The sequence below is a fragment of the Canis lupus genome, chromosome 25, assembly GCF_011100685.1.
Source record: "Canis lupus familiaris isolate Mischka breed German Shepherd chromosome 25, alternate assembly UU_Cfam_GSD_1.0, whole genome shotgun sequence".
NCBI classification, from domain to species: domain Eukaryota; kingdom Metazoa; phylum Chordata; class Mammalia; order Carnivora; family Canidae; genus Canis; species Canis lupus.
Window position 1 is genome coordinate 9667810 of NC_049246.1, and position 12371 is coordinate 9680180.

Genomic DNA, 12371 nt, shown 5'->3' on the forward strand with positions numbered 1-12371 from the left:
TGTTTTCGTGTTTATGGATTACTCATGGCTACTGTCAGCGATTAATATAGAGAACAATTTGAGGCCATCCTAACCACCAACTTACTTTTTCCAAGGAGGTCTGGGGCTTTCCCAAATGAGGATTATTCTTCTTTTCTAAAAATTCAATTGTTGCTAACTTAGAATTCTGAGGTACAAGCTTTTTTTTTTTTTTTTTCAAGATTTTGTTTACTTATTTGACAGAGCGAGAGAGAGCATAAGCAGGGGGAGTGGGAGAGGGACAAGCAGGCTCCCCACCAAGCAGGGAGCTGGGTCCCAGGACCCTGAGATAATGACCTGAGCCAAAGGCAGATGGTTAATGGATTGAGCCACTCAGGTGCCCCAAGTTTTATATAAGAGTAGAATATTCGGGATGGCTGGGTGGTTCAGCAGTTTAGTGCCTGCCTCTGGCCCGGGGCATGATCCTGGAGACCCACTATCGAGTCCCACTCAGGGCTCCCTGCATGGAGGCTGCTTCTCCCTCTGCCTGTATCTCTACCTCTCTCTCTCTCTGTGTGTCTCTCATGAATAAAAAAAAATAATTTTTAAAAAAGGAAAAAAAGAATATTCTATTCTTTTGTTTTGTTTTGTTTTGTTTTAAGAATAGAATAGTCTTTATAGTTTCCGGTAACATGCACTATATTATTGTATGTTAAGTCAGAAAGCCAGGGCAGAGGACATTTAAAACTCAATGTCTATAATCTTTCCTCTCATGCTTTCTGGGATCTTCTTCCTTCATATCCCTTGAAGCCCAACTGTTTTGCTAACACTCCATCAAATATTTCCTATGACCTGCAAAATCTGTCTATTAATAGGTGAGAAAAAAACTCACTAGTGCAGGCAACAAATTTTATCCCAAATCTTGAACATTTTCTACTGGAGGCAGTGAAAACTGGTTGGGCAGCAGAGTTGAATCCTTCCTTAATCTTTCTCCTTCTATGCCACCGATTCTCTTTCTAGCAAATCAGATCAATGGGCTGGGTGAGGATGACGATGGTCTGATGAAGGTAAGGCCCTCACCTCTCTGAGCTGTTGGCATCACAGAACCCAGGTGAAAGGACAAGAGAGATGGTACAACAATCAACATAATTTCATCTCCTTGGACATCAGAAGGGATAGGATCGATGGGTAACTCCTAGGGATCCTGCTGATACACCGAGTACGATACACAGGGCAAAATTTTTTTGAGATTACCTGAAGCTCTAAAAATGTGCAAGTGATACTCGGACACCCTTTGAAGCTTCTTATTTGGGTAAAATATACGCTGCATCATTAGAACACTTTAAAGCATACATTTCCACGGCACTAAGTACATTTCCGTGTTGTGAATCACCATTTCATCTTCCCAAACTGAAGCTCTGTCCTGCTCAAATACTAACTCACCATTCTCCCCTCAACCCATGCCCTGACAACCACCGTTCTATTTTCTGTTTCTATGAATTCAACTCCTTTAGGTACCTCATGTAAATGGAATTATACAGTATTTGTCTTATTGTGATGGGTTTATTTCACTTAGCATCATGTCCTCAAGGTCACCCATGTTGTAGTACTCATCAGAATTTCCTCCCTTTTGAAAGCTGAATAATATTCACTTGTATGTGGACAGCACATTTGTTTATCCCTTCATCCATGGACACTTGGGCTGTTTCCACCTTTTGGCCAGTATGAATAATGCCTCTATGAACATAGGTGTACAAGCATCTGTTTGAGTCCCTGCTCTCCATTCTTGTGGACATATGCCCAGAAGTGGAACTGTTGGATCGTATGGCAATTCCATGTTTAACTTTTTGAAGAACTGTCATATTGTTTTCTGTAGAGGCTGCACCATTCTGATTCTCTTGCTGGTGCTCATCTTTACAAGAGGTGAGCCTGGAGAAGACATAAATTTTATCTTTGATTTTCTACCACTGGGGCTGTTACCATGCTTCTATCTTAGGTTCCCCACCTGCAGAAGGAAGATAGCAGTTAACTGTTTCTCTTGGGAAACCAAGGGACCATGGGAAATATTATTGAGATTGGCTAGGAGAAGACATTTGGTTCAAAATACCTTGAGTTCCAAGGCCAGAACCTATGCCTGTCTGCCTCCTTTCTCCAGCTTGAGTTGCCTCTCCTTCCACTGCACAGGTCAGGGTGGGGGTGGCTGGAGGCTACGTCTGGGGTCCGATATCCATCCTGCTTATCATACATGATATCAAGGACCTTCTCCGGGACGCCAGTGTGGCTCAGTTGGTTAAGCATCTGCCTTTGGCTCAGGTCATGTTCCCAGGGTCCTGGATTGAGCCCCTCATTGGTCTCCCTGCTCAGTGGGGAACCTGTTTCTCCCTCCCCCTTTGCCTCTTCCCCTGCTTCTACTCTCTATGTCAGATAAATAAAATCTTAAAAAAAAAAAAAAGGACCTTCTCCGAGACCTTGGTATAAAGGACCATCCTCAGCCACCAGACCATTGTGCCTGCATTTCTAACTTTTGTTTAAAGTTGCTGTATTCCCTTTCCTTTGGTGTGGTATGTGGTTCCATAGAGTAGTGTCCACTGAACGATCAGTTCATCAAAGTCCAATCGAGATTTCATCAAGAACTCGGGAGCTCCATTCTTTCCCTCTGTCTTGCCCTTCCTGTGACCTGGTAATTTCTTATTCAGCATGTCAAAAGCTCTGCCATTTTCAGAACACAATTTCACTCTCTCATCCACATCGGGGCTTGTCAAAAGAGGGAAGGCCCCATACTACCATTGAGCTGCCATTGAGGAATAGAAGCAGGATTGGCATCCTGTCCTTGGGAGGGCAAGGACCTCACCCCTCTGGCACTGTGGACAGGCTGGCCTTTTGGGTAGCTCCTGCCAGAGTTGCTGGGGTGTCCTTGGATGGGAGACTGCGGAGAAACAGGGAAGCAGAAGGAAGGCATTGATGCTTCAGCTGGAACTCTGGCAGTGAGTTGGTCGCAGCTCAAGGAGGGATCACTCCCAAACAGCTCTGCTGTATTTTTGGCCATGCTGCTGGCAGCAGTGAGACATCTACACAATACACAAAGACTCTTGTCCATGTAGGATCAGAAACGGAGAGCAAGGACTCCTCAGGGCTGGCTGGAAGGTGTCTAAGAAACAAGATCACACCTGTATCTGCCAGCAAAGATTGACTTCTATTTCCAAATCATCAGCTGGCAAATTAATTAACCTTTAGTGGCCCCATCATTTGAGCAATGGCTGTAATGCAGAAGGGACTTTCACATGCTGTGCCCCCCCTGCCCCCCCCCCCCCCCCCAGCCCTGCCTCCTGGCCAGCTCAGGCCAGGCCTCCTGGGCTTGGGCTTTTGGAGGTAACCCTGTCACTGGAGTGAGGCCCCACCTCGGCATGGATCCGGCTCCCTTGTTCACAGCTGCTTCCTCAGCACCTGGAAGAATGCCAGGCAGGGGAGGCACTCAGTCAGTATTTGCAGAATGAATGAATCCACAGCTGAAATCTGGCCTGGGCTGGTAAACGGACCCGCCTCCTGTTCTAGAGGACAGAGGCTGCTGGAGAAGTGACTGCTATGGAGAAACGCTTTGCAGTTCCATTCAGAGAAGACCTTGGACTAGAGATAACCAATGTTATCTCCTCCGTGGTCCTCCTCCTGTAACTGAGGCATCACTGAAGACTACCCTTAGAGACAGGGCAAAGCAAAATATTGCAGGCCTTCTACGGCCTTGGGGGAGGGGAGTGGGAGAGTTTTACAACGTGCCTAGAAGGATGTCACCTTCTGGGTATTGGAGGGGGCCCCTTTTGAGGCAAATCTGCATATATTTGCATACCGGTGTCCACAGACACTAACCTGCAAAGAGACAGCCAACTCTTCCCACCTATAAACAGACTAATCCTTCTGCTGTCTCCTTAGGGGATGTGCTGAATCAAAATTTAACTGCCAATGTTCTAGAAATCTTAGGGGAAACAAAAAAAAAAACACAAAATGAACACGCCATTAAAATTTTAAATTTAAAAATATCGTTTTCAGTTTACATTTTTTCTAAGTAGAAAAGAGTATATATTTTGAAGACTCCAGAGAGGGAAATAATCAAAGGTCAAAACAATCCCGAATCTTCTGTTGCAAAAAGGATTGGATCTCCTGGTTTTTTCCTTTATTCGTGTGCGTGCAATAGGGCTCCTAACCTTAACCTAAGAAGAAAGCTCGGAGAAATTGGGTCTCTTCCTTTTTCAAGATCATCAGACGTTTTCCAAGGGGAAAATGGACTCTCACTTTGGAAAACATAAAACCCTATTTGTTTTAAGTCTCTCAGAAAACAGCTCCTTGCGCCGGGCGGAGGCCGGCTGGGCGCTGGAAGCCGGAGCTCGGGGCTGCAGCGCGTTGTGTAACCCGCCTGGGAATCACGTTGCACTGACGAGATCCGCAGGCTTTTAGTGCAATAATAAGCTTGATCTTTTTTATTCAAATACAAGGAACAACCACAGCCGGCTCCAAGTCACGTGCCCCGGTCACATGGTGCCGAGACACAGAAACCGGCTGGCAATCATTAACTAATGCTTACTCCCAGGGCGAAAATGCGGGTTTTAAAGACCCGAGCTCTGTTTTTGTAAAACAAGCAGCCCTGCAAGAGAAGGTACACACGGGGGTGGGGCGTCTTGAGCTCGCCAAGCGCTTTCCAAGGAAAGGGAACGAGCCCGCGGACCGTCCCGGGGGCTGCTCCGCTCCCACCCGCGGGACTTGCTCGGGGCCACCCCCTTCCCCGGGCCCGGAGGGGCGGCGGGGCCGAGCATCCGAGGGAGGGGCCGCCGACCTGGCGCGGGGCCCGAGCGTTTGCGAAACGGAGGACAGAGCTCCGAAATTAGCCGGGGAGCTGCGTCGGCCGGGCCTTGTGAAATTCACGCTTCTGGGGGGCGGCGGCGGCGTTCGGGCGGGGGCGGGGGCGGGGGCGGGGGCGGGGCGGGCCGGGCCGGGCCGGGCCTTCGCAGTAAAAGGACAAGCAGCCTCCGCAGTGTGGTTTCTCCAAGTCTTCCGGTGGCGAGAAGCAGACCTGCGAGGGCTCTGCCGACCTGAATGTTTCCTTGTTCGGGCGTTTGAATTTAGAAAATTCTTTCACTTTCTCCGACTCGTGGAGCGTTACTCTGTGCTTTCAAAAGCTAATTATCCGGCCGAGTTTGTTTGATTTGGGTGTAGACGCGACAATGGGAAGCGGGGAATGGAGTTTAGAGTGTCTGCTGGAGGGAGGGGATAGATAAAGCACAGATAAAAGACTAGCAGAAACTGACTTAAAAAAAATTTTTTAAAAGCTAGGTGTGTTTTATTTCACATTATAAAAAAGTACTTTCCCCCCAAACACTGTGTGGTATGGGCTCAGCCTGATGAGAAAATCCACCAGGATAAGGTGGAGCCTTATATTCTTATTTCATTTAAATCTTTTCAGAAAGAACAGATACTCAAGGAATTTCCAGTTTTGTAGGTTCCCTGTCTGACTGACATAGAAATATTTCAGGAAATTTACTTAGGGAGTTCAGTTTTCTCTATTCTCACCTTCCCCTCAACTCTACCCTCCTTTTTTTTTTTTTTTAAAGATTTTATTTATTTATTCATGAGACACAGAGAGAGGCAGAGGGAGAAGCAGGCTCCGTGTAGGGAGCCTGATGTGGGACTTGATCCCAAGACCCTGGGATCATGCCCTGAGCCGAAGGCAGATGCTCAACTGCTGAGCCACCACTCTACCCTCTTGAAAGAGATAAAAGTCCATGCTTTTAAGGGATGGACCTAGGTTTTACTGTAGGGCCTGAAGCTTATACAATCCGAGAAGCCCTTTTGAAGAGGGTGTAACATTATATATACAAAATTAGGTATTAAAATATCCCCAAATTCAGAAAGATACTTGTGGTATTTGCTTACCACATCTCTTAACTTTTTTTTTTTTTTGGTCCTGGAGTGGGGGGGTGGGGGTGGGGAGCATGTTTCTTAGGAGGTCTGAGGTTCATTGTGACCAGTTATCAATTTTAAGTGTGCCTACAGTTGCACAGGTTTGATGGTTGGAAAAATTTCCCCCAGGCCAGCTTCTGATTAGTCTGTTCTGGCTCTGTCTATTCCACATCTTGATTTCCCTGCCCAGGCCCACACTACCTCTCGTGCCAGACACCACAGGACACACTCATATTGAGATATGACCTCTGGATCTGAGCCTTCCCATCTCCATACCGGGTGGGTGGGCCCAGTGGGCCAGAGGAATATTGCTGGAAACCTTCCCTGCTTGAGAACAGCCAGCAGTGACTGAAGTATAAATATAGTTTATAAATTTGTAAATACCTCTTAACCCAAAGTAAAGGTATCTCTGACTCCATTTCCTCTTACCCAGAACCCAAATATGCCCACGGCCCTTCCAAAGTCACCTAAAAGCTGGGGAAACGTGGCCAAAGGGAAGTCAGAGTAGAAAGAGGCAGCGATCTTAAGCGATCAAAGCAATCAAGGTCAGGGTATCTTGCCACCGCCAAGTTTACAAAGGCAAATGGCCTGAGTGTGTTGCTGGGGCTCCTGCGTGGGTGAGAGGCTTGGAGCTTCATGTTCCTCAGCTCCAGGTAAATCTGTTTCAGGTGACCCTGGGTGCATAACGAGTCTATCTCAGGGAGTCATTTCCTGGGTCCTAGGATCAAAGAGCCTAGTGTGAGGCAGGCTTGCTTATCTGGGCCTCTCGTGGGAATGATCTGTCAAAGTCAATTCCATTAATAAAAAGCCTCTGTTGGGCTGTGACTCAGCCCCTCGCCCGGCGCCTTCACCCAGGCAGGCTGGCAGGGAAGCCCCATCTCCGTGTCCGCACGTGCGAGGGAGGGGAGGCGGCGAGGAGCGGCCGCGCGTTTGCTCCGCGTGTTTCCTGTGCCCCGCGCCACCCAGAAGTTCTTTTGTCCCACACAGCACAGCCTGTCGCCAGGACGACCGCGCCGAGCGGCTGTTGCGAGGCGCCCGGTGCCGCGGGGGGCCGCGGGGGGCCACGGAGGCGCGGGGAGATGCTGTTCTGCCCGCGGGCACAGGCGACAGCTTTGCCAGCGGGAGCTCGGAGCCGTCGGTGACGCCCAGGCTGGCTCCTGGGTGCGCGCGGCGTCGAGGCCACACGCGTGCGGCTTTGGTTTCCATAGGGGGGCGGTATCCGGCGAGAGCTCCCCTCCCCGGGGCGCGGCCGTCCCTGCGGAGCGTGATCCCGCCGCCTGTGAAAATAATTAGGCCCTGGACCAATGAGATTCCTCGCCTGGCTTTAAAGTGCCTCTCCTCCCCCTGACGCCCATGCGCTTCCCCCGCTTTACCTGTGCCCCCCCCCCCCCCGCCACCCTGTGGAGCGCCCCTAGAATCTGCCACCCGCCTCCACCTGGCACAGCAGACAGTCACCTTGTCGAATCACTTGCTTCGCTTGTCAGGACAGTATTTTGAATCTGGAGTGGCTCGCCGGCGTGCGCCTCATGGGGGAGAGGAGGCTGTCAGTTCAGACAATCCGCAAGGGTACTAATTAGTTGGATGGAAAAAGCCCAAGCGCAGGCGGTAGCATCTCCCCTGCAGAGGAGATAACCCATCTGATCCAGTTTCCTGACTGCGGTAGCAGTGATTTTTTTTCTTTTTTTTCCCAGGCCAGGCTGGGGACCAGGGCTCCTGAGCCTTCTAAGCCACTGACATCTGGGGCTGGATTGGAGCTGAGGGTGTGGGGGAGCTGGCTCATGCCTTGTACGATGTTTAGTAGGATCCCTGGCTACCATTTAATACTTCCTCCGCCCCCCACCCCACCCCCCAACTGGGGTAATCAATAATATCTTCCCACGTTGCCAAATGTCCCTGGGGTGGGGGTGGGGGTGGGCAAAATTGCCCCTGGTTGAGAACCGCTTCCTGAGCCCTGTCAACACAAGGCCACCAATAGCTTCCAATTGTGTTGATTCCTAAGATGTGGGGGCAAGAGACCGAGTGGCTTTGGCTCTCATAGAGAGGTGACTCACAGTGGGAATGTTCTCAGGTAGACACAAGGCTCCTGGTGGCAGCCCTCCTGCGTGAGAGTATTGTAAAGAAAAAGGTGAAGCCTTTGAGCACAGAAGCACATTCGTTTCTCCAGTCATTTAACCTGAGGTGAGGTGATTACCTGAAAAGGTTCAGTGGTTAAGAGTTATGTGGTCAGAGACTCCGGTTTGAATCCCAGCTTTGCTCTTAATTAGCAGTGTGTCTTTGGATAAGTTACTTTACCTACCTGTGCCTTGGTTTCCTTACTTGGAATATGGGAATGAGAATATAGCATAGTTGTTCAAAGAATTCAAGGAGATAATGCATGTGCTTGATGCATAGTAAGTATTTAACCAATGTAACCTAGTTTTTTGAAAATTTCTGGACCAATCTTTGATGATGATGATTGTTTTTTTTGTTGTTGTTGTTTTTTGTTTTTTAGTATGGATAAGAAGATTTCTGCCCAGATTCTCCAGATAATTGTGTCAACCTCCTGCTTGGTTGATTCTGGAAACAGTGTACCAAGTAGCAACTTCAGAGTCTCCTCTTGCTCTTTTTTTTTTTTTTTTTTAAGTTTTATGTTTTAAGTAGGATCCACTCACAACCCCAGGATCATCCTTCTGGCTCTTTTTGGGAAGTACAGACACCCTTTCCTTGAGCTCTTCCATGGTTATCAACAAATCTCTACTGTCTGGAGAAAGTTCTGCTCACCACCAATGCCCATTCAGGATTCTTGGCTATAAGCCCCTTGGTCTACAGTGTGTTTGCTCTGATCATGCTAAGCCTGAGGTGTTTTGCAAACATTTTAACCCCGTCATGTCCATGTAAGGGTTTACAATATATTCAATTTAAACAAGAGAGATAATTTTTAAAAACTGGAAGCCAGTGAAAAATAATGAACGTTGCCCTTCTGTATGGATTGAGTTATTAGAGAAGTTCAAAAGGACAAAGGGTAATTATGTAATATAGAGAAGCTGCCTTGCTTCTTTGGTCAATAATCCACAAGAGATAGGACAAGCAGTAGACAGAAACGAAAGGGTTCAGTGTCATGGCTCAGAGGCTTGCATCAAGAAAGAGCCTACCAGCCTCTGTCAGGACCATGGCAGGAGTTTGAAGACACAGAGGCCAGAGCAATGGCATGCCTGCTCCAGGCCATGGATGTTTCCTCTGCACAAGGCCCCCTTTGAATGTGCCTGACTTCAAAGTGTGGCAGGCTGGTGGATACGAAGTTAAGGAGATTCTTAACAATATTTGCAGATACTCTCTCTTTCAATGTGTTTTCAATGCAGAAAAAAAAAAAAAAAAAACCTCCCACAAAATTGTTGGGGGAAATACACCCGAGAGAACATATATCAGTGAAGAGAAGGAGCGTGTACTTGACTTTAAAACACTCTTATTTGATGGACATCAATCAGAAGGCTGCCAGCGGAAACCCCTCCTAGGCAACTGGGATGACAAACAGTGCGCTTAAGAAAACCTTTCAGGACCTGACCTGCTTCTATGTGGAGGAGCTTCTGAACATGAAGAGTCTTGCAACTGCCTGGCAGCTGCTTTGTTATTGGCCTACAAATGTGACATGTAAGCTCAGATCTGTAAACATAGGGATTGCTTTTAAAATTCTGAGGGCATAAACAAATGGCATGGTTAGAACCAAGACCTCTATCCGTCTGCGATATTTTGGACACAAGAAGAGAGTGGCTTCCTTGGAAGTTGGAGCTGTGCAGAGCCGGAGCTCAAAGCAGCTTAGAAGTGCACAGGGAAAGGGTGCTTGGGTGGCTCAGCCGATTTAACGTCTGACTTTTGATTTTGGCTCAGGTCATGATCTGAGAATCCTGGGATCGAGCCCCATGTTGGGCTCCGGCGGGAGGCTGCTTATCTCCCTCTGCCTCTGGCCCTCCCCCTGCTTGCACTTGCTTTTTCTCTCTCTCAAACAAATAAATAAATCTTAAAATTAAAAACTAAAAAAAGAGGCGCACAAGAAAACAGGTTCCATCTTAAGGGCTGTTTGCTTTCCTTTCCTATAACTTTTTCTAGTCCAGCAAAAGTCCAAGACCTTTTAGCCAAACCTGTTGGCTGATGTAGAAAAATGTTCAATGAGAATGACCAGGCAGCTGGCCCAGGCACCAACTCTGAATTCACTAGAATTGACTATTGCTATAACTTACATCCATACGTCCACATCATTACTAAATAAACCTTAGAAGCTAGCTGTGATACATCAGCTGAGGATGGAAAATGACATTTTAACATAGGATATATTTCTTTAAAGTTTTTCATTTTTATTTATTTTGGGGGGCAGATGGGCAGAGGAAGAGGGTGAGAGAGATACTTAAGCAAGTTCCACGTCCAGTGCAGAGTCCAACGTGGGGCTCAATCTCACGATCCTGAGATCATGACCCGAGCCCAAATCAAGAGTCAGATGCTTAACTGACTGAGCCACCCAGGGGCTCCGAAAGTTCTTTATTTATTTAAGTACTCTACACCCCACATGGCGCTCGAACTCATGACCCCGAGATTAAGAGTGGCATGGTCTGACTGAGCAGCCAGCTGCCCCATAGTATGTACTTTAAAAAAACAAAACAAAACAAAAAAACAAAAAAAACTTTTATTTTGCAATAATTTTAGACTTACAGAAAAGTAAAAATAGTGCAGAGGATTTTCATATATCCCTCACCCACCTTCCCCTAATGTTTACATCTCATAAAATTATAGTACAATGATCAAAACCAAGAAATTAATGCTATTAACTAAACTATGGGTTTATGTGGAGTTTGCCAGTTTTTTCACTAATACCCCATTCTCAGGATCCACATCGCATTTAACTATTTCTCCTTCTTTTCCTCCAATCTGTCCAAGTCTTTGGTCTTTCCTTGTTGTTCGTGATTTTGTGACCATTAAAAAAAATACCAGTGAGTTATTTTGTAGAATGTCCCTCTATTTGGGTTTGCCTGTTGATTTCTCATGACTCTTTAGCAAGGACACCACGGAAGTAATGTGCACCTCCCAGTGCCTCAGACTAACAGATTCATGACATTGATAATTCTTATAAGTAGGGATGTTTACCTTGATTGCTTGACTAAGGGGCAGGGTTTCTCTGCTGTAAAGTTCTTCTTTTTCCTTTTTTAGTTAATAAATATCTTGAGGGAGATACTGGTAGGTTGTACAAGTATCCTGTTTCTTCTCAAATTTCTGCCCACTCATTGTGGCATCCACTGGAGAATCTTGCCTGCAACAATGACTTCTGTGGTGTTGTAATGGTGGTTCTGTCTTTTCCTCATTTCTTCTACAATTGTTAATTGGAATTCTTCTGTAAGGAAGAGCTATCCTCTTCTTCCTTCCTTCCTTCCTTCCTTCCTTCCTTCCTTCCTTCCTTCCTTCCTTCCTTCCTTCCTTCCTTCCTTCCTTCATGTGTTTATATTGGTATGAACTAATATATTTATTTTAGTCTATGGGCTATAATCTAATTATATTATATTTATATTGTACCTCAGATTGTTCCAGCTTTGGCCATTGGAAGTGCTTTCAGGTTTGTTCCTGTGTTCTTTGTTTTAAGATTTTATTTATTTATTCATGAGAGACATACACACAGAGAGGCAGAAATACAGGCAGAGGGAGAAGCAGGCTCCCTGCAGGGAGCCTGATGTGGGACTTGATCTCAGGACCCTGGGATCATGACCTGAGCCGAAGGCAGACACTCAACCACTGAGCTACCCAGGTGCCCCTCCTGTGTTCTTTGAATCTTGTGCCTTCATCCTTCCTTGGGCACTTTCTTACCTTCTAGCACCACAAGATACTCCCGACTTATCTCATGTCTCCACTCTCCAAACTGCATCAGCCACTTCTCAAAGAGCCTTGGTTCCCTTGAATGGATCATAGTCCAAAGACCAACATCTAGGCACTAGGTGGGCTCACTGTTTTTGGGATGTCATGTCTTCTAGGCCTTCTTAGCACACAGAGCTAGGAAATATATGTATGTATATTTATAAGCCAAGTATATATACATATTTGCTTGTTTCTTTATCTGTTGAACTGTATACATATTTAAAAACGATGAGAGTTCATACCAATACCTCTAATTCCAGCCCAGCACCACAGGGTTTATCCCAGCCTTTCCCCTTTCCCTATCTATAGCTTCTTTCTCTGACAGTGAGAAACCTGGCTTTTATGACCAACACTGTATTTATCATTCTGTTCAACCATAGTAAACACATAAAGTAATTTTTTAAAAAATATATTTATTTATGTATTCATGAGAGGCACAGAGGGAGAGAGGCAGAGACACAGGCAGAGGGAGAAGCAGGCTCCCTGCAGGGGGCCAGATGCAGGGTTCTATCCCAGATCCTGGGATCATGCCCTGAGCCAAAGGCAGACGCTCAACTGCTGAGCCACCCAGGTGTCCCCACAGAAAGTAATTTGAG

General features: G+C 46.7%; 1 long non-coding RNA gene across 1 annotated transcript; it reads left to right on the forward strand.

Moving 5' to 3' along the window:
• The first annotated feature begins 4488 nt into the window (after positions 1–4488).
• LOC106557738 lies at positions 4489–10866 on the forward strand. The gene is made up of 2 exons (XR_005378405.1): positions 4489–4603; positions 8396–10866. It is a non-coding gene; the product is annotated as an uncharacterized LOC106557738 (long non-coding RNA).
• The last annotated feature ends 1505 nt before the right edge of the window (positions 10867–12371 follow it).